Below are 27,471 nucleotides of genomic sequence, written 5' to 3'. Positions count from 1 at the left end.
CATCACTCGCACATCTGGCAGCTGGAGACAGAATGGCATGGACTCTTTAGCATCTCTCTATCCAGACATTGACTCTACAGCACGCTGACCTAAGCTGAACTTCTTATGTGTTGACTCAGAACTCTCAAGCTATATGTATCAACAGAAAAACAGATGCTGTATTCCCTGTGAGACCTAGACTTACAAGTCAAGTTGTGTCCCTTCTATTGTATTCTAATTTATTAGCAAGTAGTTACTGAGATCCATCTATTTTCAAGTCCCTGCTATGAGACACTAGCTCTGAATGGGAGGTAGAATTCGAAGACCAATTTTTGCAATGAATTAGCAGACATATTTTAAAACCAACACTATATGTTATGCACGTCTGCACATTTCTAAAAGTATTTTTAAATGCACTAGGCATATACCACATTCATGACTGTGACTGCTCCAGTTGGGAGATGAATGGGACCTGCATAAAAGGTCTGAATCTTTTTGCATTTATCATCAATATTTTATTAATATTTTAATTGAAAATAATATAATAAGTGCTACTAAGTATCCAACTCAGGAAGTCAGGAATATTGTGTATGGCAGGTTAATTTCATGGTTAGCTCCAATTAAAGTCCTCTCTACATTAGAACCTTCTACAATAGCCTATCTAGAAGTGGGGTCTATTTCTCTCCTTTTTGAACAGGACCGGTCTTGTGACTTGTTTTGGCCAGTAGAAGGCAGAGGGTCTAACAATTTCTCAGTTCTGGGACTAAGTTTCAGGAGGCTTTCCACACTTCTGTGCTCTCTCTATCAGATCCCTGCCTTCACTGTGAGAATAATCCCCAAGTAGTTACTGGAGAGTGAGAGACCATGTGGAGCAGAGCTGAGTCATTCTTGCTGCAGCCAGTATACTTCCCAGGTTGATCCACCAGCTGACCACTGGTGCATGAGCAAGCTGAGTTCAGATCAGGTGAACTACCCATATAGCCCTTGCCTTCATGAGAAATAATAAATGGTTAATATTTTAAGAAACTAAATATTAAGCTGATATGCTCCATGATAATACTGATACAGAGTACTTATTATATTATTCTCTAAGCTTTTGTATTTTTTACAATTATTCAAGATGAGAACGAGAGGAAGCAAAAGTAGAACAGAAACAAAAATTAAAATAACATCGATTGAAGTTTCTAAATCTAAAAGGGCAAGTCAGTCCTTATTTTGACTGCCATGAGTAATAAAATTCCACAAGTACTTATTGATTTTTTTGGACCTGGAGGGAGGGCATTCATTATGATACAAATACCACTTTAAAATAACCAAATCAGACTAATTACAGTAAGGAAATTAGACACTAGAAAAGGTACATTTGTTGATATGTTGCTTTTATCCAAAGAACACAAAATACCAAGAGTAATTCATCTTCATGTGTTCTCAGGGATAAAATAGGAATGAAGCAGACAATTACTATTTCCATTTTGCATGTCACGTAATAGCAATTACAAATAACAATGTCATACTCAATGAAATAGGGACTTGGTAAATTATATTTCTTTAGCCCAAATCTTCCAGGGAATGTGATGAAATTCAATAATAAAATCTTTTTTCTTTTCGTTTCTTTTCTTTTAAAAATTTTTTCCTGTATCAGGGATTTAACCTAGGGATGACTTACCATTGAACTACCTCCCCAGTCCTTTTTATTTTTTAAAGACAGTATCAAACTAAGTTACTTAGGGTCTCACTATGTTGCTGAGACCAGGCTTGAATTTGGGATCCTCCTGTCTCAGCCTCCTGAGTCACTGGGATTCCAGGAGTATGCCACGGAGCCTGACTTGTCCCACTGTTTTCTTAATCAACATAATTATGTGAGGAAATGTTTTCTGGTATGTGTTTTGTACTGTTACAATTTATTTTAAGAAATTAAAGTTTTCAATTCCAAATGTTTCTTTTTTTTAAAAAAGTTCATCTGAGCAGCACTCCCCACTGGCCAGAGTTGTGATGGTACACCTAGGCTGAAAAATGGCAAAAGGCAGCAAGTGAAGCAGGGCTGTCATTCACATTGTCTCAGAGTCCCAAGTCTGGGCACTGGGGCGTCTTGCAGTTTACTGAGAACACAGCATGGGGTCAAGTGATCAGAACCCCCCTTATGAGCCTGTGTGCATGCCATAATCCAGGAACATCACAAGATCCAGGGCAGCCTCAGCAACTTATCCAGACCTGTCTCAAAATAAAAATAAATTAAAAGAACTGGGGATGTAGCTTAGTGTTAAACACCCCTGGGTTCAATCCCCAGTAACAAAAAAGTTAAAAATAAAATGATTTTTAAATCTTATATTTAAACAAGGGGGAATCATTTTATTTTGCTACCAATAAGCATCTCAAGTTTTTTTTTACAACCATTGCAATTTCATTTAATTTTATTATTTACAATAAAGGTAACTATATTAATGGCTCAAAACAATTGTGTTGTTTGACTTCTGCAACTCTTTTCATGTTAATAGACACAGATCAGAAGACAAACCTTTTAGCAGACTAAATGACCTAATTTTTGGATTGCAAAAAATGTAAGTGTGTATGTGTACATGCACGTGCACTGACCTGGAAGTCATACTTTCAAGGGCTTCTGTGAGGCTCATTACATAGAGCAGATCAAAATTAATTGTTGAGGGAGAGGCAGCTATTATCGTCTGTCCTCTTGGACCAATACATATAAAGACAATGGTGGGAAATCAATAATGTCACTAGGTCAAGGGCACTAGATAGTACAGAGCCAATAAATGTTCTTCGTCCATATTTACACAGGACACGGCTCTTAAAAAAAAAAAAAAAAAAAAAAAAAAGTGATTTCCAAAGCCGTAATCTCTACTCATGTGAAAATCTCTAGACTTTTGTGGAAGTTACTATCCAGTACATATTTCTGCTGTCAGACTACTTCTGTCACTGCATTTAAACCATGAAGTGCATTTGCTGCTGATTCGACTATTATGGCAGGAAAATGACCTGTAAAGTTCTTTTGAGGAGCTTGGCATTTTGCATATATTATAGAAATACAAGAGGAAAAAATGTGTTAAAAATGAAGTTTATGAAAAGTCATCCAACTAAACTTTACATTTCATAGACTACAGAGACTGCCTGATTTGTGAGACTAAGAGGGAGGAAAAAGAAACCTGTCAAGGCAGAAAATCTCCATATTCTCATGTTTTCAAGGGCAGTTGTCAACTTTTTTTTCTATCTACAAAATCTCGATAGCAAGTGACAAAGTGGAAAATGTGCCACCCTGTATCATTTGACCTCTTTTTGGTGGCTCTGATGTGCAAAGAACTTAATAGATCGGAACATATGCTTTATTAGAGGTGGGGGTGGGGGTGGCTACCAATGCCTGTGGACTAAGATTTGAGAGCAATCTGATTGAAAGCAATGACAAAAACCTCAAATTTTTATGAGCTCTTTAAAGGAAGAGACCTTGGTTTCACTTGAGAGAGGTTAGAATTATATCCCTCAGAGGTAGCAGCAGAATCTCTCTGCTTAATTTGTAGCAATCGAATAATTGACTAAGAGACGAAATTTCTGGGTCTGCACCACAAGCTGGTGCCAATTGAGCGTTTATCAGCACTGAGCATCCCTCATCACCAATAATGTGAAATGTAAAAACAATCTCTCTGGCGAAAGGCACTACATGGAGACATTTTGCCAGAAGGATTCACAGTCTCAGAGGTCAGTCAGAACCTTGGCCCCTCTAACTTATCCCCAACTGGGGAGTGGGGAGGAAGAGGAGGCAATTAACCATTTCAGCGCTAGAGGTAATTGTGCCATCCTAAGACTTTTTTTTCTCCCAGCTGAGTGGTCAGATATCAAATGCACAGTCTTGCTTCCTGACCCAGAATGGGAATTTTATTTCTTAATCATATCCTCCTGGCTGCTTCATTGACTAGCTTCAGTGAGAGCCCCAACATTATTTATAAGAATTAAAGAGCTTGGGGAGCCCGGGTGGAGGGAGAAGGAGGACATTTTTATCATAGTAGCACTCACAGCATCAATACAGCTAAAGGTCGGCCAGCATTTCCATCAAAACCTCCTGATTTCCAGCCATTTATAACTTGGCTATAAAAATCACTCCTGGGCTGCAATTCGGCAAATAGTGCCTCAGCTGAGCGGAAAATTGTCCCCTCTCGGTAGCTGTTGGTTTGTTTTGGTTTGCCTTTTGTTTTAGTGATTTGAAGAAAATATACAGTTATTTGAGAGAGGCTACTTAAATGTAACCTCTGAAGGAGAAAATGTTAACGCTTTAAAGCGTTTATTTGTATTTTCACCTCCAGTGAAAGCGGTGACTTTGAGTCCACAGTGAATAGCGTTCTGGTCCCAATTACTTTTGGCATTTTCAAGAAACAAAGACAAGGGGCCAAGCCTTTCATTCAAAGGCAGTCAGTCAGCAAAAGGCTCTAAATGTTTGTGAAGTTTGTATTCCCTGAGCCAAGCGGAAGGACAGGCTGCTGACTGTTGTCCCTGAACTAATTTCCTCCTATAAAGACCGAATCGGTGTGTGATCACACGCACAGAGAGCTCAGCATTTTTAATTGCCTCAAGGTGTTTATTTGCAGCACAGGGGTGAACTCAGGAGGATCAAATAAGGAAGGGAAGAAAAACTTGGCTTATGCTCTCAGGTGAACACAATCATTTTCATCTCTCATCACTTTCACATCTGTGATTTTTCCTCCTTCCTCGCAAGGAGGGGAGGTGACTGTCCCTGCCATTAAGGAGAGATGATTACTGGGGCCTGAGTCAGGCACCTAGATTTTTGTTTCTGGAGTCCTGGCTTCCCTCTCCCTTGCACTTAAGAGAAGTCAGCAGTTGGCAGTTCCACAGGAGTCCCTGTGCAAAGTCATGCCTTTGTGGAAAAACACAGAGAAATTTAAAATGCATGGGGGAGGGAGAAATAAGCCCTCCTGGGTATTTAAGGGATGGGAGGAAGAATGTGAGGGACAGCACCAGCATCCAGGCTCTAAAGAGCAACTGGGTTTCCTGCAGGGAGTCCTGTGGAATTTCTAGGTCCTAAGGAAAGGAGTCCTGTGGAATTTCTAGGTCCAAAGGAAATGAGTTCTGGAGTTCAATTTACTGGGAGTAGAGGAAAGAGGTTAGTGTTTCTGCCTCACGTTCATTAACTTGAGGTACAGGTGAAACTCAGCATTTAGATTTGTGAAACTCAGCATTTATCTTTCTTAAATGTCCCTAGGAAAGGGAACTACTCCCATTTCACCAGTGAGGAAATCTCAGATAGAAAAGCCAGCCGATTGTTCCCTGAACCAGTAATGGAATCTAGTCTCACATGCCCCCATTTGGGAATTTGAACTTTCTGGCCTAGCGGGTGGGAAGGGAGACCAAAATACCCTTTAAATCTTTTCTGAGTTCTCATAAAATGAAAAGAGAACAGGCTAAGTCTTTTCTCTCAGAGTACCGTGCTTAGAATATGACAGAAGACCCCTGTCCTGGGATCCACATTTTCTGAGTCATTTTGTGCCTCCTGTGGCTGCCACCGTCCCAGGGGAGAGTCTGCAAGACCAATGAGCACACACCTAGCCAAACCTCTGCTTGTCTCTGGCGAGATCACCAACCCAGGATCTCCTGCCCAAACAGCCTGCTGCTACTCTGGGCCTTCCTCACCTGTCTTGCTGAGTGCAGATCCAGCCAATAGACAGAGCCTTAGACTCTAGAAAAGGAATGACTGCCTGGGGGTGTAGTGAGAGTCTGAAGACACAGGTTGGAGTCTCCACACGTGTTTGCAGAGCCCTTGCAGAGCCCTTGCAGAGCATAACAAAGCAAGGTGGGGGAGAATAGAAGCTGGCCAAGTACATGGCAACTCTCTCCACACATTGCTATGTTCTGGCCCAGAAGGCCAAGAGTTCTACATTGGAAGCTGCTCTTCCAGGGCATTACAAAAGTATTTTCCCATCTTGTGTCAGTTTGTGAGTTGGACATGCTGACTTTTGACACCTCCATTTACAGTCTTGTGCTAGGTGCTTTGAAGCGTGGGAGTGGGCAAAGTCATACTAAGGATGATTTGAGTTGTACCCAGAGTTTCCATAAATATATATTTAAGCCATTTTATTTCATTTTCCCCTCTGTTGAACTCACATTTGTAATCTCTGCCTGCCATCTTATTGTGCTTTTACTGTTTATTCATTTTGTTCTAGTTCCTCCTTTCTTTGCTTGGCTTAATTGAACTTGTCTATCCCCATCACACTCTCTCTTGTTTATTTGGAAATTCTAACATTCTTTTCAGTTTTTATAATGGGTATTTTTCCATTTATACTGGTCATAATAAAACTTGTTGTTTTATACAAAAATTAAAAATTAACTATCACCACACACATAACTGAAATTAAACCTTTAAAAGACTTTTATCCCTCTTTTTTTACTCTCTTTCCTCTCTGACCCATTTCCAAATTCAAGATTTTGCTAAGCTACTTTAATTTTTTTGGCTATTTCTGAGTTTTAATTACTATATATCCCTTCCAAGTCAAGGGTTCTTATTTAAAAACTCAGAGAATCCCATCTGGAAAACCAAAATCTGTTTTCCTAACTTCTACCAAATACAAAATCAAAGAAAAGCAGCAGAACATTCTAGATAAGCAAGGACAGCAGAGGCAGCTGTGTGTGAACCTGCAAGCTCACTTTGAAATTGAGGCCAAGAAGGATGCACTGCCTGCCTGTCCAACCCACAGTGGAATTACTAACTGCTCATATATGCCACAGCATTTGGCAGGTTATAAAGCAATATATATATAGTGGGATTTAATGTTTCTTATAAATGGCAAGCTAAATACTCTTAATCTCTGTTTACAAAGAATTAAAAGTGGAAGAGTTTCATCATTTACTCCATGTAAACCTCAAAGGGGGAGGTCAGTTTTTGAGTCCCGGGTCATTTGATGCTTGAGCAATTTCCTCTACTCTATAGCACTTTATCTATCTATCTGTCTATCTATTGTTTTCCTGTTGTTTTGCTTTTGCAGTGCTTGGGATTGAACCCAGGGCCTCTTGCATGCTAGGCAAGAACTCTACCACTGAACTATAACCCCAGCCTGCAATTCTAGGCTCTGAATGGAACATACTGAGAATGATGATAGCTCTCAGCTAAAAGAGCAGTGATCAGACTTTCTGGATTCCCATTTGTTATCTGCTGTGATTGGGGTAGAAGGGGCAAGAAGGTGTATACTATTTCTGGTTATCATTTCCCAGATAGCCATTTATGGCAGTTCCATGAGTCTGACCCCTGGCAGCACCCTAGTCACATCAGGCCAGCATTGGATTTATGACAGTCCTAACTACTGCCATCCAATCTGCTAACCTGAGCAGAGCACGGACATCAGGAAATATGTCTTTCTGTAAATACAATACCAGGGAACTTATTTGTTGTGGCAGCAAGGAGCAGAAAAGGACATTGCCCTTGGGGCCCCTAAGGGGGAAAAAAAGATGATGTATGATGTAAGCTAAGACATTAATCATGCCTGACATTTCTGGATAATCAGCTGGAGTCATCCTTGGAAACAATTTCTTTTCAAGGATAAAAAGGGAGAAAATAAATGGGGAGGGGCTTATCAAATTTGATGGCATAACCTGATATGATACCAAACAACTCTAGCTCAGCATTCTTGCTGAAAGCCTGGCTGGAAATTAGGCTCAAGAATTTGAGGGTCATCAGAATGACTGCAGAAAGTTTTGTTTTCCATTCATCTCATCTATACTGGAGTTAGTCAGTGGAAGCTCCAAGTCTGAGTTTAGAAGACCTACAATAGGTCAAAGTTATTATCCTCAAGGTTTATAATATCATGAAGCATTTTCTGTATTGCCAGGCAAAGACTGGCATCTTCAAGTCTCCAGGCCAGCTCAGACAGAGGTAGATGTAATTTCTGCCTGTTTAGAGATAACTGCAGGATGTTTGATAAAACATGGAATACAAGCCCCCACAGGGGAACCTGGTGCCATGCTAGATATGGTGAAAGACACACTCTTTAATGCTGAGTAGTGACTCAAATTAACTCCTTAACAAGTTCCCCTCCATTAGAGCACAGAGGAATAAAGACAAGGAGAAGCACATGGAAATCACTGAGGAAGGATCAAGTATTAAATCTGGTCCTTTCTTAGCAAAATTCTATTAGAGAAGGGACACACTGAAAAACCTGCAACACAACGTGATATTCATGAACATGCAAGCATGATCCCTAAGTAGTCCAATCAAACTGCTGCCATTTATATTAAAACAAACGCCATTCTCTGTCCGTAATCACAAGGACACTAATAGCTCAACCCTTTTGGACTTGAAACAAGCATTAAAACAGGCTGAGATATGTTTTAGTGAATTCTGTATTTCCTTCATTACAACTAACTTAGATTTTAATTTATTTGTAGGACTGGGGATTGAACCCAGGGGCACTTTACCATTGAATTACATTCCCATCACTTTTCATTTTTTACTTTGAGACGGGATCTCACTAAGCTGCCAAAGCTTCAAATTCATAATCTCCTACCTCAACCTCCCAAGCAGCTGGGTTTATAGGTGTACGCCATAGCCCCCAGCTTGAATTTTATTTTTAACAAAAATAGTCTACAATTCTAAGTTCTCTACACTTTATTTCAACAAACAATTATCAGTCACCTGTTTTGTGCCAACCTAGTTTTTAGGTTTTTGGACATGCAAAGATGAAAAAGTTAAGAAGCTTTCTTGAAATACCCAAAGCCTAAGAAGTAAGGAAACTGTATAAATGGCTCAGAATGATGATATAATGTAATAAGGACTATATTATAAATCTGCACAAAATAATTTTTAAGCGCAGATGGGATCAAGTGACTTTCCCAAGGTCATGCTCTTGAAATGTCATAGAGGAGGGAATAGAGTCCATGGCTTCTGACCCAAATTCATAATGTGCTTTCTACTATACTAAAGCTACTTCTCTTGATCAACTCCTTCCTAGCCTTTAATCAGATTTCCTTCCATTAATTTAAAAAATCATGGCTTTTAAAATTGTTAATATGCTCTTTTGCAACTATCCTCACATTTCTTTCTTCACTTTTGCCCATACACTCATTTTAATTTTTAAGTTTTAGCCACATAGTCCCAATGACCACTCTTGACTTTCTCTGCCCTTAGATTGTAAAAAAATTCATCAGGCTCACCCAGCTGGGAAAAACTTTCCTTCTTGCTCACTCTCCATCTTCTATACATTGCAGTCTGTTCTGAATCTTTCAGGTATGACTCTTCTTGAACAAGCATATCACAACTTAGACACAGGAACACATAGTATCCCTTAAGGCAATCACCATAAAAGAGGTTACAGATTTATTCTAATGATACTGCAATTGCTCACAGTCATATCACATTAGGAACTTCTCTTTTGGAACTGCATTTGACATTTGCAATTTCTTTTGCTTTGAATTGCTAAAATAGTGACAAAACTGCATTTTTTGATGGTGGCTTTGATTTTTTGAAACAGTTAAAAGACCCATCCAATGAAAGATAGTGCCATTTTAATTCAAAATAAGTTTTTACTTTATTGATATTTGTTAGTAGGGGTTCATAAATTGATGCAGTGAGTAATTTGAAATATTTCAAGCATTGTTACTATCCCTACCTTCCTCTCCTTTGAGGAGGTGGAGAAATCTAGTTGTTATTATTAATGGAAAAATAAATACTAAATTATTTTTGTACAGACAATATTCATTCATCTTTTATGGGGTATATTACAATTTGATACATGTATGCAATGTGTAATGATCAAATCGGGTAATATGCATTTCCAAGTTTTCAAATGTTAATCATTTTTTGTTAGAAATTTCATACTCTTCTGGTCATTTTTAAACATATCAAAACATATCAGATGGCTTTAACCAACTGTTAACCTACTGTACTATAGAAAACCAGAACTCATCTTCCTGTTTAGTGGCCCTTATTTAACTTCTTTTCTTACTGCTACCCTTCCCAGTCTCTAGTGACCACTATTCCATTCTGCACTTCTACAGGAATGACTTTTTAATTTCCACAAATAAGAACACATAGCATTTGTCTTTCTGTGTCTGCCTTACCGTCTTTAACATAAAGACCTCTAGTTCCAACCATGTTGCTAAAAATAACAGGAATTTTTTTTATGCAACTTTGCATGTACACAGCATTCCCTTTATACGCTCATCCACTAATGCACATCTAGGTTGATTCCATACCTTAACTATTGTAAATAGGGCTGCAATAAACATGGGAGTGCAGGTATCTTTTTGATATATCAATTGCATGGCCTTTGGACATATACCTAGTAATGGGATTGCTGGATTATACTGGATTATAGTGTTTTCCATATTAGCTCTACAAATTTACATTTCCACCAATAGTGTGGAAGAGTTCCCCTTTTCCTGCATCCTGACCAGCATTTGGTTTTTTGTGTGATTGCCATTCATTCTAACTTGGTTGAGATAGTATCTCATTGTATTTTTGATTTGCATTTCCTGATGATTAGTGAGGTTGCACAATTTTTTTGTATACTATTGGCTTTTTGTATGTTTTAAGAAGTATCTATTTAAATCTTTGTCTCATTTTTAAATGGATTGTTTAACTTTGAGTTCCCTATATATTCTGAATATTATCTCTTGTTGGATAAAGAGTTTGCAAATATTTTTCCCCTTCTGTAGATCCTGCCTTAACTCTGTTGATTATTTCCTTTGGTTTAAAGAAGCTTCTTAGTTTGATATAATTCCATTTTTCTATCTTTACTTTTGCTACCTGTGCCTTTGAGTCCTGTTTTAAATACCATTGCTGGGCTGGGGATGGTGCTCAGTGGTGAAGCACTTGCTTAGCATGTATGAGGTCCTGGGTTTAATCCCTTCACCAAAAATATAAATAGATACACTTTACAAAAAAACTGTTAACTAATCATTATCAGCTAACCAATGTCTTAAAATGTTTCCCGTATGTTTTATTATAGTAATTCCATAGTTTCAGGTTTTACATTTAGTTTTTGGCCAATTTTGATTTGATTTTTTTTTAATTCAGTGAGAGAAAGAGATTTGGTTTAATCTTTTGCAAGTGTATATTCAATTTTGCCAGCACCATTTATTGAGAGGCTGCCCTTCACTGTTTGCTCCTGGTACCTTTTTCAAATACCAATTAACTATATGAATGTAGATTGATTCTCAGTTTTCTATTTCACTTCATTTTGTCTATGTGACTCTTGTTACTCCAGCACTGTGCTGTTTGGTTATTGTAGCTTTGTAGTATGTTTTAAAGTCAGGTATTATGATGCCTCCAGTTTTGATTTTGTTGTTATTTGTTTTGGGTTTTGTGTGGTGTATGCAGGATTACTTTGGTTCTTTTGCATCCTTTGTGGTTCCACCTAAATTTTAGGACTTTTTTTTTTTCATTAAGAAAGTCATTGGTATTTTGATGTGAACTGCATCAAATCTGCAATTTTTTTACATAATGTGGTCATTTTAGTTATTCCAATCCATGAACTTAGGATTCTTTCTCGTTTTTGTTATCTGAAATTTCTTTCACCAGTGTTTCATAGTTTTAATTGTAAAACTATTTCACTTCTTGGTTAAACTTAGTCTCAAATATTTTTGTAGCTTCCTTAATTTCTTTTTCAGCAAGTTCATTACTGGTATATAAAAATGCTACTATCGTCTGTATGTTGATTTTGTATCATGAAACTACCGAATTCATTTATGAATCCTAACAGCTTTTTAATAGAAAGCCTATGTATAAAATCATGTCATCTGCAGACATGGATAATTCACTTCTTTCCTTCCAGTTTGGGTATCCATTACATCTTTCTCTGGCCTAATTGGTTTGACTAAGACTTCTGGTACTGTTTTACATAAAAGTGGTGAAGGTAAAAATCATTGTCTTTTGCCATTTTTAGATGAAATACTTGCAGCTTTTCCCAATTCAGTATGATATGGGCTGTGGGATTTTCATATTTATCCTTCAATATTCTGTGATTTGTTTCTAATTTGTTGAGGGTTTTTATCATGAAGGGATGTAAAATCTTATCTAATGTCTTTTCTACATCTATGAATGGCATGATTTCTGTCCATTCTTTTGACATGTTACATTCCATTTGTTGGTTTGTATATGTTGACTCTTCCTTGTATCCATAGGATGAATCACACTTGCTCATAGTGTATGATCATTTTGAAGTGCTACTAAATATTTTTTCCAGTATTGATTGAGAATTTTCACATCTGTGTTCACTGGGGCTTTGAGCATATGGCTTTCTCTTTTGTTGTTATTGTTGTATCTTCACCTGATTTTGGTATCAAGGTAATACTGGCCTAAAAAAAGAAAAAAAAGAGGTTGGAAGAATTCCTTCAATTTCAATTTCACCTTTTTAGAATCCTTTAAGAAGCATTGGAATTAGTTATCTAAATGTTTTATAGAATTCAGCAGTAATGTCATCAGTTCTTGGACTTTTTTTAGATGCAAGACTTTCAATTACTGCTTCTGATCATTACTCATTATTGGTCAGTTTATATTTTCTATTTCTTCTTGATTCAGTTTTGGTAAATTATAAAATTTATCCATTTCTTCTATATTTTCCAGTTTTATGATATAATTATTCCTAGTAGTTTCTTGTATCTTTTGTATTTGTATTTTTGTATTTGTATTTTGTATTTCTGTAGTATCTGTCTTAATGTTTCCTTTTTAATCTCTGATTTTGAGTCTTTCTTTGATTGGTCTAGCTTAAGATCTGTCAGTTTTATTTATCCTTTCAAAAAATCAACTTTGATTTTTTTTGTATCCTTTTTTAGTTTCAATTTTATATATTTCTGCTGTAAACTTTATTATTTATTTGTTCTATAGTATCATTCAACACAGATATTTCTTTGTGGATTTCCTGTCTGGATGATCTATCCATTGAAGAAAGTGGATATTAAAGTCTTCAACAATTGTATTAGAGTTAATCTCTCCTTTTAGATCTAGTAATATTTGCTTAATATATTTGAGTGGTTCCATGTCAGATGTATATATTTACAATTTTTCTATCCTTTTGCTGAATTGATCCTTTAATCACATAATGACCTTCCTTGTCTCTTTTTGCAGTGTTTGATTTAAGGTCTGTTTAAGCCATATAGCTATTCCTGTTCTCTTCTGGTTTCCATTTGTGTGGTAGCATTTTCCCAACCCTTCACTTTCAGTCTGTGTGTGTATTTACCATTTAAGTAAGTTTCTTGTAGGCAGCATGTAGTTGGGGTCTTGTTTTGTTATTGTTGCTGTTGTTTTTGTGCATGTGTTTTAAAGGTTGGCTGATCTGTGTTTTTTGGAATTCATTTACATTCAAGATTATTATTGATTGGTATAAACTTCTTCCTGTCATTTTGCTCTTTTCTGCTTTTTTGTATATATTTCTGTTCCTTTCTACATCTTTTATTATTCCCTTTTAAGACTTCATAGTTTTCCCTCACAATAAGATCTGATTTTCTTTTAATTCTTTTTTGTGTAACTGTTCTTCTAACATGTGTGTATGTCTGTGTGTTTTCCTGATGGTGCTTATCACCCTTTGATTTTAGTGTAGGACTCCCTTAAGCATTTCTTACAGGGTTGGTTTGTTAGTTATGATTTTTTTCAGGTGCTCCTTACCTGGGGAATAATTCATTCCTCCATTTCTGAAGGATATTTTTGGTTGTTGTAATAGTCTTCATTGGCCTAGTTTTTGTTTGTTTATCTGTTTGTTTCTTATTTCAGGGTCTTCAATCTATCATACCATTCTCTTCTGACCTGTAAGGTTTCTGCTGAGAAATCTGCTCCAACTTTTTGGGGCATTCACTTCCTTATATGTGACTTGATCCTTTCTTCTCTTGCTCATTTTAGAATCATTTGTTAGTTTTGAAATTTTTGACTCTGGGTTGCCTTGATGAAGATAATTTTTGGCTAAATCTTCTTGTTCTTTGAGCTTCTTGTATTCTATGTCCATACCTTCTTGAAAATTTGGGAAGTGCTCTGCGATTATTTTATGCAATAGATTTTCAATGCATTTCCCTTTCTCCTTCTGAAATTCCCAATAGGAAAATGTTATTTCACAAAGTGAGGCCCCGGAAGTCTTACAGGATTTCTTTTTCTAATTCTCTGTTTGGTTGGTTTGGTCTTTAGTTTGACCATGTTAATGCAAATGTTCTGTCCTCAAGTTCAGAAATTCTTCTGCTTGTTCTAGTCTGTTGTGGAAGCTTTCCATTGCATTTTATTAATTGAAGTTATTTCTGATTGTTTCTTCTTTATAGTTTCATTAATTTCTTATTCATATTTTGAATTGTTTTCTACATTTCTATGTATTGTCTATCTGTCTTCTTTTGCATCCTAATGAACTTCCTTTGGAGTATGATTTTGAATTCTTTTTCAAGAATTTTATAGATTTCCATCAAATTGGGATTTATATCTAGAAAATTCTTGTTCTTTGGAGGTAGATGTCTTCTTTCATGTTTCCTTGTGTCCCTATATCGATGTCTGTGCAGCTGCTGTAATGTTCTCCTCTTAACAGTTTTATGAAAAAGTTATGTGAAGTTTTTTTTTTTTTAATTTCACTCATTTGGATTATGTAGGATATAGGTTGACACATGCATTGTTGTTTTGATTATGGTGTGGATGAGTTCAAAATGTAGCCTCTTGTGAATTCTTCACCTTTGGTCAATGTAAGTAGTTTCTACGAGTGTCTTAATAGTTTAGACAAAAATAATTCACAGCAATAGTTGTTTGTTTGGGGGGCAAACATCAAAGTTTGTGGTGATAGCAACCATAGTTCATGAGCCATAGGAAGTGAAGGAGAACTTCCCAAGTTCCCTCTGTATGAACGTAGGAGTGCTGAGGTCTGTGACCCAGCAGTCACAGTTCTGGAGCTATAGAATGGAATGGGAACTTCCCCAAGTCCTGCAGGATGAACATGGGTGATGTTTGTGTCTGTGACACTAGTAACTGCAGACCTGAGGTTGCACAGAAAAATCATGGGTGGTTCTGAGTAATACTTGTAGCACCAATAACCACTTTCCTAGAACTGTGGGATCCAGATGGTAACTTTTTCACGTCTCCAGATAAGCACAAGTAATGCCAAGGGTTTTGGTACCTGCAAATGTGGTCCCAAAATTCATGGGCTATGGAGTAAACCTTCCCTGGTCTTCTGGGACATATACAGATAATGTGTGGCCTATGGTACTGGTATTTATGCTTCTGGACATGTAGGATGTGGAGGTGACCTTCCCTAGGTCTCATGGTTAAGTATGGATAACACCAGGGCTTTTGGTTTTGATATCTGCAGTCATGGAGCTTCAGGTTATGGATGGGAATGTCCCTAGGCTACATAGGGCAAGTGCTGATGGATCTGAGAGTTGTGTTCTTGGTAGACACAATGCTAGATTTGCAGAACACAAGAGGCAAACTTGGATGATGCTTGCGCATTTGCACCAACTACTAAAGTCCGAAGGCCATGGGCTGTAGAGAACTTCCCTAGTTTCTTTGGGACAAGTACAGCTGAGGTCAGGTTTGAATCGCTGTTAACAACTATATTAGAGATGCAGGGAATGGACAGACCCTTCCCTAGGACCTGTAGGACAGGTGCAGGTGAAGCCTGAACTTTTGCACCAACTACTGCAGACCCAAGACTGTGGAGATAGAACTTCTCTAGTGCCTGTGGAGCAAACACAGGTGAAACTCAGATGTGTAGCTATGGCAGCCTCTGATCTTGAAGCTTCAGGGCCTTAAGGGAGCTTTCCTCCACCCTGTGAAGCAGAAGGGCCCAAAGCTGCTACAAGCATCAAGGGACCAACTGTCCCGAAGGCAAGATGGCATCTAGTAGTAGCTATTGTAGCAGCTTGGGTTCTGGGAGTTGGGGAGGCTCGACGTGAGTTTCTTCTTTGGAGCAGAACCGTGGCTCTTGGACAAGCCAAACCCACAAACTGGAATTAAAACTGGTGAGGACTGTGGAATTCTGCAGTTTAGGACTCCTGGTGTGCCCTAGGATGGGTGTTGCTAAGACTTTTCAAGAGTGTGGGACTCCCCTCCCACCCACACTGGTCAGGGAACACAGGTTGAAGTTAGCTTCCTTTGCTTTCTCTAGGTTGCCTTTCTGAGTCTCCACGCTGCCCTGGGTTTCTTTCACTTCCTTGTTGATTTCAAATTTCTCCCTCAATCACTTTCCTTGAAATACAATTTTTCCTTGTTGCCCTGATTCTTCATGGCAGAGTTGTGCATAGAGCAACTCTATTCAGTCTTCTTAAATTATTTTATTTTCCTGCCCATTTGTTTGAGTTTTTGTTTCGTGTTTTGGTGCTGGGATTCAAACCCAGGGCTCCACGCATACTAGACAAATGCACTACTTCTGTGCCATATCTCCAGCCCATTTAAATTGTTTTTAACTACAGAAAAATGTATGGAAAGAAATGTGTTAGTTCTCAAGATAACTTTCCATGGCAATCCATACTTGAATGTATGGAATCTATAAAATTTGTCTAAAAAGTATAAATTATCTTAAAGAAGTACACAATGTCACAATGCTCTAAAGGACATTTCAGAGGCAAGAAAGGGAGAAGTTTTGGCATAGCCCAGTAGAAAAGAACTCAGGGCACATCCCATCCTGCCTATCACTCCACACCTGTTCAGTAAGACCTTGTTTTATCTTTTGCATGTTGTCATTCTGGCTGTATTTTATTTGGAGACACAGTTTTCTGTTGAATCAATTTTGAAAGGCACTGCATTGAGCAAAACTTTATAAATACTGCTCTTTTCCCTGCCCACCTTTCCACGTGTGCAAACCTTTTACTTAATCATTTCATTATTCTTTGTGTTGCTAAGTTACTTTCCTGGGGCTAAAGCTGTTTTTAAAATGATGAGATTGTTAAGGATTTCAACTGATTAAATAGCTAAAGATTCAAATTTTAAAAAGAAGGTTTTATTCTGAAGAGTGATAGAAATCCATTTAGCATCTCACTGAAGACCAGGAAATTTAGTAAACTACATTGCAGCTACATGGTAAAAAATGTAGCAAAATATCCTCAAGATTAAAAGTTATGTTTTCTAATAGCAAAGAGGTCTTTAAAACTTTCCATAGTTAGCACTGTCTCCCTGTTTTCCCAGCATCAGGTCCTCTGTTTTATCAACTAAGAAATAATTTACAGAAGATGCAAGAAATTCCATGTGCTGACAGCATTATTCATTGCTTATTGTTGTCATTTATGGGCCAAGACTATTTAATAATGCATTGAAAAAATTAGATCTGCATCCCGGCCACTTAAGGAGAATACACACACACACACACACACACACACACACACACACACACACTTCAAAAATACACATATATAAAACAAGTATTAAAAGCAATTGTGTCCCAGATGTAACTGAATGTGTTCTTAAGGTCTATCCACACATAGAGAGCTCTCAAAATTAGTCGCAAATAGACTTTCCAAAGCTTAAATCTTGTACTGAAGACTCTTGAAGAACAAACACAGTATGGTGGAATTTTTATTTAGCAAATAAAAGTTCAGAAAACATGCTTTAGACAAGTCTCCCAAAGAGCCGTTCTCCAACAAAATCTTTTCATTTCCTTCAAAACTCCATCCCTTACCATTCCCATCTCTTTGATCTGTTTTTTTCTTCCACAGGTAACCCCAAGCCCCCAGAGCACCTGTCCATTTGTTAACCTCTCTAGACTTTCTCCAGTATTTCCTCTACTCATTTCTCCAGTTCACATAAGGAAGGAACTAAAAGTTAGATCCCACTCAGAATGTCTTAGAAAACATGATGGACAACAAAAATCCTAAAGCAGTTACATTCACTTTTTATTCTTGTGATACAATTGTACATATCAGCTCTCCAAATTAAGAGTAACAAAAAATAATTTAACTAAATAAATAGCTAAATCACAGTAAAATCCTCCCATCTCAGTATGAAATGGTATAGTTATTTTGAAAAACAGTCTGGCAGATCCTCAAAAGGTTGAAAATAGAGTTACTATATGACCCAACAATTGCACTTCAAAGTATATACCTAAGTGAAATAGAAACATGTCCATACAAAAATTTGCAGTATTATTAATAGTAGACCAAAAGCACAGACAATCCAAATATCTACTAACTGATAAACAAAATTAGATAAATCCATACAATAAAGTATGATTCAACTATTAAAATTAGGTACTGGTATATACTGCAATATGGCTGACTCTTAAAAGCTTTGTTAAATTAAAGAAGCTAACCATGAAAGACTATATGTTGTGTGATTCTATTTATACAAATTGTCCAAAATAGGCAAATCTGTATAGATATAAATATTAGTGGCTAAGACTGAGGTGGATAAGGGATGGGGGCATGGAATAAATGCCAGGAGTTACAAGGTTTATTGTGGGTTGATTAAATGTGCTCAAATTTATCTTCCTGATGGTTACACAATTCTGATATTTCAAAAAATATTAAATTATATACTTTAAATGGTATAGGAATTATATCTTAATTAAGTTTGTGCTTTAAAAAATTCCTTTAGGCTGCATCCCATTGTCCCCCCACAAAGTCATAGAAAATGAATGAAATATTTTATTGTTTAAATTATTTCTGGCCCTAGTATTCATATTTAGGATATATTCCACAACACTGTGGCCTGGAGTATTATGTATACTGTGTCTAATAATCACAGGAGGTTTGCAAAGTAGATGTGTTCAGTAGACATGTAAGGTTCTGCTTAGCATCCATTCTCTCATGGAATACTATAAATAAGCATGTACTTTAAGATAATGTTGCACATACCTGAGCCTATCACATGTATATAACATCAAAATTAGTTGAAAGGAGGAAATAATAGAAAATAAATAAAAGGAATAAAATCCCAGAGCAAGAAAAATAATAAATTGCAAAAAATACAAAAAGATTCACTGTTATCTAAAAATATAAATGTGTACCTCTGTGAATTTAGTAGCCTTGCCTCTGAGTCCCCCTCTTTGACCTAGTACCCAGGTAAAATAGTGTAGTATAGATACTAGTACCTGGATTTTGGTCTCTATGCCTCACTAAAAGGAACTAAAACTATTTCAAAAGTAGTTGAAAATGGGAGAAATCAAGAAACCTGGGAAATCTGCTCAGAAAATAGGGATGTTTTCATCAGTAGTGGTATTTCAGAGGTTGATTGGAACTGGATGTCTGAAAGGTCAGGAGTCCATAATGTTTAAAGAGGATAAAATCATAATGTGAAAAGATCATTATTTACTATTGTGAGGCAATTGACCAGTGCCAAATTTCAAATATGTTTTAAAAGAAGGGTATATAATTAGAACAAATCATTGAATTAAAGAATAAATAGAAACTAACCCCAATTTGTTTAATTGATACATTTCTTCCCCTTCATTAAGTAAATCAAAGAGTAACTATAGAAACTGCAATAGATTTTCTATGGATTCTGCCTGAGGTATAAGAAATGTTTCTGAAAAACACAAAGAACTCACCTGGTGAGTTGCTACTGCAGGGAGCAGAGCAGTAGACTGGAGACTGGAGGCTGGAGGCTGGAGGCTAGAGGCTAGACTGCCCCTGACTGTCCGTGTTAGGTCTTGCTCTTGGTGGAAACTTGAACCCTTTCCCTATTATACTTTAAGCTGGAACTCATGTTCTTTGCCTACATTGCCATCCTTCCATCCACCTGTCAACAACATCATAAAACCTTCATGTCAATCTAACCACTGACACTCACGACCATGATTCCAGAGTAAAATTGAAAGGAAAGTAGCTAAGTGTGACTGAAGGTTAGAAGAACCAATGTCTTTCTGGGCTGGAAAGGAGAGAACTAAGGTGAAAAAGTTAAGCTAGACCAGAACCTCACCTTTTCCAGCTAGGAAAGCACCTAACATTTATTACAAAGACTATGGAGAGCCATCTCAGGCCTGTGCCATGAAGCACTGATAAAAATGTATTTGTCAAGGACATTTGGAAGAGCCCCTGTGATGAGAACCAGGTCACAAATAATTATTAAGCAGTCTATTGAATATGACTTCCTTCAGAGAGTTTCAGAAGCCAAATTGAAATCATGAATTTCCATTGGTAAACCGTTTTTTTTAAGAAATGCTGTACTTAGCATAAACTGTGTATGCCTTAAACGTGATGCTATATTCTTATAGAAAAGTACCTTAGCATTCCAATGCTCCCAAAATTAATGTGTAGATTAGATTGTCAGTACTCTCCAGCCAAAGACCACAGGTAATACCCCTGTGGTTTAATCAGCTGGGTCTGTTGTTCATTGCAATGTACCCCACAGTTCTCTGTAACTGTGTAATAAGTAACCAGGTTTTAGAAAATACTTTCAAGATTTGGGTTCATGTTAGATGATTTTTGGAGTATTCCAGCAAGGAAAACCTTGTTCTAGATTGAATGCTGTCAGGGGAGAGTCTATGATTTGGTATTACCTATTGTTCTTTTTCTAAAAGAAAAAGACTAGAGCCAGGCTGAAGCTACAATGGGCAAAGAAGCATTATTCACTCATATCATCAGAAAAAGAGAAATTTGGTATTTTCATAGTTTCACTGACCGTTTTTGTTTGTACTTAGACAAAATTGCAGGAATGGTTTTGTTTTTTCATTTAATCATGGTCACACAGTAGCCTTGTGTGATTTTGGTGTTCTCTGAGATTGTTTACATTCAACCGAGAATGCCAAGGCCTAGGTCATAGTGCCAGATCACCTCCCAGATGTCAGGAGATTGCTTTCCTCTTTGTGAAGTTGCAAGTTAATAACTCTCTTATGCAGAACTCAGTTTAACAAAAGACCTTCACGTAAGCCAAATCTGAAATTACATTAAAGACTCACACACATTTCATGGCTTTATTACGCTTTGGATCTTAAATATCCCGCCAAAGCTCATGTGCTAAAGGCTTTTTTGCCTGCCTGTGGCACTATTGGGAGGTGGTGGAACATTCAGGAGGTGGGACTTAGTGGAGGAAGTTAGGTCATTGGGGTGGGGTTGCCCTGGAAGGACATATTGATACACATGACTGCTTCCTGGCTACCCGTGGCATGAGCAGTTTTGCTCCACCACATACTCCCTGCCATGATATTCTCCCTTTCCACAGGCCCAAAAACAATGAGACCAAGAAATCATAAATTAAAACTGTGAGCCAGAATAAGTCTTTTCTCCCTTCAAGTTGCTTATCTTAGATATTTCAACATAGCAACAGAAGGCTGAGTAACACCAGCCTTTAAACAGTTCACTGATATTAAAAATATATATTTTTTTTAAATAACATAGTTCAGGTATTTGAGAAACAAGACAAAGATGAGGAAGTTTGTGTTGATTTAAAGATAATACACTTCTTTACAACTTCCCTGCCCTTGGCTTGTAAAGAGATCCTTGATTTTTTAGATATTAAGAGTATCCCTTCTTTAAAAGACTTTTCTAATGTCTCTAGTTATAACTTAAAATGCCATAACATTAAAAGAATGCCACCTACTCTTAGGTGTCCTAATGTTAAAAACTGTTGACAGTGGCTGCTGGTTATTCACCATGGAACTTGGAGGGAGGGGAAAATATGTAATTGGTTAGGATGAAGAAGAATAATGGTCCTGACTTGTTAGCATGTTGGAAAATAATTTAAAGCAGAAATAGTGGAAGAGAAAGCAGAAGGCAGGAACTATACAAAGTTTGGCATTTTATAAGGAATAACAATTTTATACCTTATTGGTAATACAAAAAATTACTAGAGAAAAATATACTGAACTGTTTAGAGAAAAAAATTTCCCTGCCAAAGGAAACTCTCATAACTAAAACCTTCATATATGATATGTGACATATCATAAATGTCATTTTGATATGTCAAAATGTCACATTATGACATGTATGTTATCTCACATACATGTCATAATGTGACATTTAAGGGGAAGAAATGACTTTCTTTTCTCATTATATATTCTTTGTGGAGTTATTTCTTAACTGATACATAAAAACAAAAAAGGGGTATATATTAGTCACATTAGTAGGATATCATGTAATTTGCATGTGTGTACGCACATACACACATGGTGTACTGTTTAAATCAGGTTAAACATTTTTCTATTCTAACATCTGTTATTTCTTTAAGGTAAAAACTTCAAAAGCCATTTCTTCAGGCTTTTGGGAATGGATAGAATATTAGTGTTATCTGCACTTATACTACTGGTCAGTACATGCCAGTAATTCTTGCTCTAGTCTAATTGCAACTTGATACCCATTGATTAATTTTCCCCATACCTCATTCCACTCCACTCTCTGCAGTCTTTGGTAACCACCATGCTATCTCAACTCCTACAAGAGCAGCTTTTTTAAATCCCACATTTGAATGAGATCAGTGATACTTGTCTTTCTGTGCCTGGCTTATTTCACTTCACATAACCATCTTCAATTCCATTCGTGTTGTCACAAATAACAGGATTTTGTTATTTTTATGGTTTAATAGTATTCCCTTGTAAATATTTGCCACATTTTTATCCATTCATCAGTAGATGGATATTTAGCTTGCATCAATTTTTCAACTGTTATAGTGGTGAAAAAACATGGGCGTACAGATGTCTCTTTGAAATACTGATTTCATTTCCTTTGGATATAAACCCAGTAATGGGCTTGCTGGATCACACAGTAGTTCCATTTTAAATTTTTTGAAAACTGTCTTCCATTTGCATTTCTACCAAAGGTAGACAAGGGTTCTCTTTTCTCCACATCCACCCTAGCACTTGTTATCTCGGTCTTTTTGACAACAGTCATTCTTACTAGTGTGAGGTGATGTTTTATTGTAGTTTTGATATTCATTTGCCTGATGACTAATGATTTGAGTATTTTTTCCTGTACACTTTGGCCATTTGTATGTCTTGAGAAATGTATTGTATCTATATTTGCCCATTATTTCATCCTGTTACTTGTATTTTTGCTATTGAGTTTTTGGAGTTCCATGTATATTCTAGATATAAATTCCTTATCAGATGCACAGTTTGCAAATGTTTTCTCGAAATGGAAAAGAAAGGTGGGGGAGGATCTCCTGACAATTGAAGGGAGATCAGTAGAGGAAAGGGACTGGGTAGAAGGAGGAGGGAAGGAAAAGGGAAATACTGGGAAGGGAAATACTGGGGAATGATAATGGCCAAATTATATTATCATGTTGTGTGCATGTGTAAATATGTAACAACAGATCCTATCATTACGTACACCTGTACTACACCAATAAAAATATGGATAAAAAAGTATTTTCTCCTTCTCTGAAAGTTATCTCTGCATTCTATTGATTGTTCCCTTTGCTGTACAGAAGGTTTTAATTTAGTGTAATCCCATTTGTGCATTTTGCTTTTGTTTCTTTTTTGTAGTACTCTTGTCCAAAAATCCTTGCCCATTTCACTGTCCCAGAATATTTTTCTGTTTTCTTCTAGCAGTTTCATAGTTTCAGTTGTTACATTTAAGTCTTTAATCCATTTTGAGTTTATTTTTATAACTGGTGAGAGATAGGGGCCTAGTTTCATTCTTCTCCATGTGGATAACCCACTTTCCCAGCACCATTTGTTAAAAAGACTGTCCTTTCTCCAATGATTGTTCTTAGCATGTTGATAAAAGATAGGTTGACTGTAGATTTTTTACTGTACTTATGGTTGCTATTCTACTCCATCAATCTGTGTCTTTTTTAATGTCAGTACCATACACATTTGGTTATTATTTCTTCTTAGTATGTTTTGATGTCAGATAGTGTAAAGTCTCCTCTTTTGTTCTTTTTGATCAAGATGTCTTTTGTCATTTGGGTTTTGTTTTGTTTTGTTTTTTGGTTCTGTATAAATTTCAGAAGTGTTTTCTATTTTTATGAAGAATATTATTGTTGTTTCAATAGGAATTGCATTGAATCTATAGATTGCTTCAGGTAGTACGGACATTTTAACAATTATGAGTTTTAATTCATGAATACAAGATATCCTTCCATATTTCTGTGTCCTCTTTAATTTCATTCATCAGTATTTTATAATTTGCAATATGGAAATTTCTCAGCTTTTTGGATTGGTTCTAGGTTTCCTATTTTTTATAGCTATTGTAAATGGGATTGAGTTCTTGATTTCTATTTCATGTAATTCACTATTGGCACATAGCAATACTTCTGATTTTTATATGCTGATTTTATATTCTGCAACATTGCTGATTTCAGTCATCATAATTTTTGGTGATTTGGGGGGGGTTCTACATATGAGATCAAATCATCTGCAAAATATTACAATATAAATTTTTCTTTTTCAATTTTTTTTTTCACAGTGCTGGGGATTGAACCCAGGGCCTTGTGCTTACAAGGCAAGCACTCTACCAACTGAGCTATCTCCCCAGCCCCTTCTTTTTCAATTCTGATGCCTTTTGTTTCTCTAGCCTGATTGCTCTGACTAGGATTTCCAAAATTATGTAAAATAAAAGGAGTAAAATAGGAATCCTTGTTTTGTTATAGATCTTAGAAATCTTTCATCTTTTCCACATCATTGTAATGTTAGTAGTTTACTTATAAAAGGTTTTTATTATGATGAGATATGTTTCTTCTGTACCAAATTTGTTCAACATTAGTTTTTATCATGAGGGACTGTTAACTTTAAGACATCCCTCTTCTATATCTACTCAGATTATTCTTTAGCTTTTGCCATTCATTCTGTTGTTTAGTGTATAACTTTTTTTATCTTTTTTTTTTTATTCATTGTACACAAATGGGGTACAACTTTTCATTTCTATGTATGTGAAGTAGAGTCACACTGTGTAATCACACACGTACATAGGGAAATGCTGTTAGTCTCATTCTATTATCTTTCCTTCCCCCGTCCCCTCCCCACCACTCATATCACTCTATACAATCCATCCTTCTTCCATTCTTCCCTTACCCACTCCCCCGCATTATGTATCATCATCCACTTATCAGAGAAATCATTTGGCCTTTGGTTTTTTGGGATTGACTTATCTCACTTAGCATGATATTCTCCAACTCCATCCATTGACCTGCAAATGCCATAATTTTACTCTTCTTTATGACTGAATAATATTCCATTGTGTATATATACCACAGTTTCTTAATCTATTCATCTATTGAAGGGCATCTGGGTTGGTTCCATAGTTTAGCTATTGTGAATTGAGCTGCTATAAACATTGATGTAGTTATGTCACTGTAGTATGCTGATTTTAAGTCCTTTGGGTATAGGCCAAGGAGTGGGATAGCTGGGTCAAATAGTGGTTCTATTCCAAGTTTTCTGAGGAACCTCCATACTTCTTTCCAGAGTGGCGCCAGCAATGTATGAGTGTACCTTTTTCCCCCACATCCTCGCCAACACCTATTTGTTGCTTGTATTCTTGATAATAGCCATTCTAACTGGGATGAGATAAAATCTTAGGGTGGTTTTGATTTGCATTTCTCTTATTACTAGAGATGTTGAACATTTTTTTTGTATATCTGTTGATTGCTTGCAGATCTTCTGTGAAGTGTCTGCTCAGTTCCTTAGTCCACTTATTGATTGGGTTATTTGTATTCTTGGTGCAAATTTTTTGAGTTCTTTATAAATTCTGGAGATTAGTACTATATCTGAAGTGCTTGTGGTAAAGATTTTCTCCCACTCTGTAGGCACTCCCCTCACATTATTGACTGTTTCCTTTGCTCAGTAAAAGCTTTTTAGTTTGAATCTATCCCATTTATTGATTACTATTTTATTTCTTGTGCTTTGGGAGTCTTGTTAAGGAAGTCTGGTCATAGGTGGCATGATGAAGATTTGGGCCTTCTTCTATTTGGTGCAGGGTTTCTGGTCTAATTCCTAGGTCCTTAACCCATTTTGAGTGAGTTTTATACAGAGTTAGAGGTAGGGGCTTACTTCCATTTTGCTGTATATGGATTGCTAGTTTTCCAGCACCATTGGTTAAAGAGGCTATCTTTTCTCCATTGTATGTTTCTGGCACCTTCATGTAGTATGAGATAGCTGTATTTTTGTGGGTTTGTCTCTGTGTCTTCTATTCTGTACCATTGGTCTACCTGTCTATTTTGGTGCCAATACTATGCTGTTTTTGTTACTATTGCTCTGTAGTATAATTGAATGTTTGGTATTGTGATACCTCATGCTTCACTCTTCCTGCTAAGGATTTCTTTGGCTATTCTGGGTCTCTTATTCTTGCAAATGAATTTCATGATTGCTTTCTCTATTTCTATGAGGAACGTCATTGGGATTTTAATTGGAATTGCATTGAATCTGTATAGCACTTTAGGTAGTTTGGCCATTTTAACAATATTAATTCTGCCTATTCAAGAACATGGGAGATCTTTCCATCTTCTAAGGTTTTCTTCAATTTCTTTCCTTAGTGTACTGTAGTTTTCATTGTAGAGGTTTTTCACCTCTTTTGTTAGATTGATTCTGAAGTTTTTTTTTTTTTTTGAGGTTATTGTGAATGAGGTAGTTTTCCTAATTTCTCTTTCATAGGATTCATCACTTATGAATAGAAATGCATTAGATTTATGAGTGTTGATTTTATATCCTGCTACTCTGCTGAATTCATTTATGAGTTGTAGAAATTTTCTGGTGGAATTTTTTTGATTCTTTAAATATAGAATCATGTTGTCAGCAAATAGTGATAGTCTGAGTTCTTCTTTTACTATTTGTGTCCCTTTCATTTCTGTGGTCTGTCTAAATGCTCTGGCTAGAGTTTCAAAGATAATGATGAATAGAAGTGGTGAAAGAGTGCATCCCTTTCTTGTTCCAGTTTTTAGAGGGAATTCTTTTAGTTTATCTCCATTTAGAAAGATGTTGGCTGTAGGCTTACCATAAATAGCCTTTACAATGTTGTGGTATGTTACTACTATCCCTATTTTTTTCTAATGTTTTGAGCATGAAGGAGTGCTATATTTTATCAAATGCTTTTTCTGCATCTATTGAAATAATCATATGATTCTTAACTTTAAGGCTGTTGATGTGGTCAATTACATTTATTGATTTTCAGATGTTGAACCAAACTTACATTCCTGGGATGAAACCTACTTGATCGTGGTACCCTATCTTTTTAATATGTTTTTGTATGTGATTTGCCACAATTTTGTTAAGAATTTTTGTATCTGTTTTCATCAGGGATATTGGTCTGAAGTTTTCTTTCCTTGATGTGTCTTTGTCTCCTTTTGGTATCAAGGTGATACTAGCTTCATAGAATGGGTTTGGAAGGGTGCCCTCCTCTTCTATTTCATGGAATACTTTGAGGAGTATTAGAATTAGTTCTTCTTTGAAGGTCTTGTAGAACTCAACTGAGAATCCTTTTGGTCCCAGGCTTTTCTTGGTTGGTATGTTTTTGATTTCATTCTTCTATTTCATTGCTTGAAATTGATCTGTTTAAATTGTGTATGTTCTCCTGATTCAGTTTGGGTGGATCATATGTCTAGAAATTCGTCAATGTCTTTGAGATTTTCTATTTTGTTGGAGTATAGATTTTCAAAATAGTTTCTAATTATGTTTCATATTTCAGTACTGTCTGTCATGATGTTTCCTTTCTTATCACAAATTT

This window comes from Sciurus carolinensis, chromosome 14 (assembly GCF_902686445.1).
Source record: "Sciurus carolinensis chromosome 14, mSciCar1.2, whole genome shotgun sequence".
Lineage (NCBI taxonomy): Eukaryota > Metazoa > Chordata > Mammalia > Rodentia > Sciuridae > Sciurus > Sciurus carolinensis.
The sequence above is the reverse complement of the archived record's forward strand: the minus strand, read 5'-3'. Positions refer to the sequence as shown.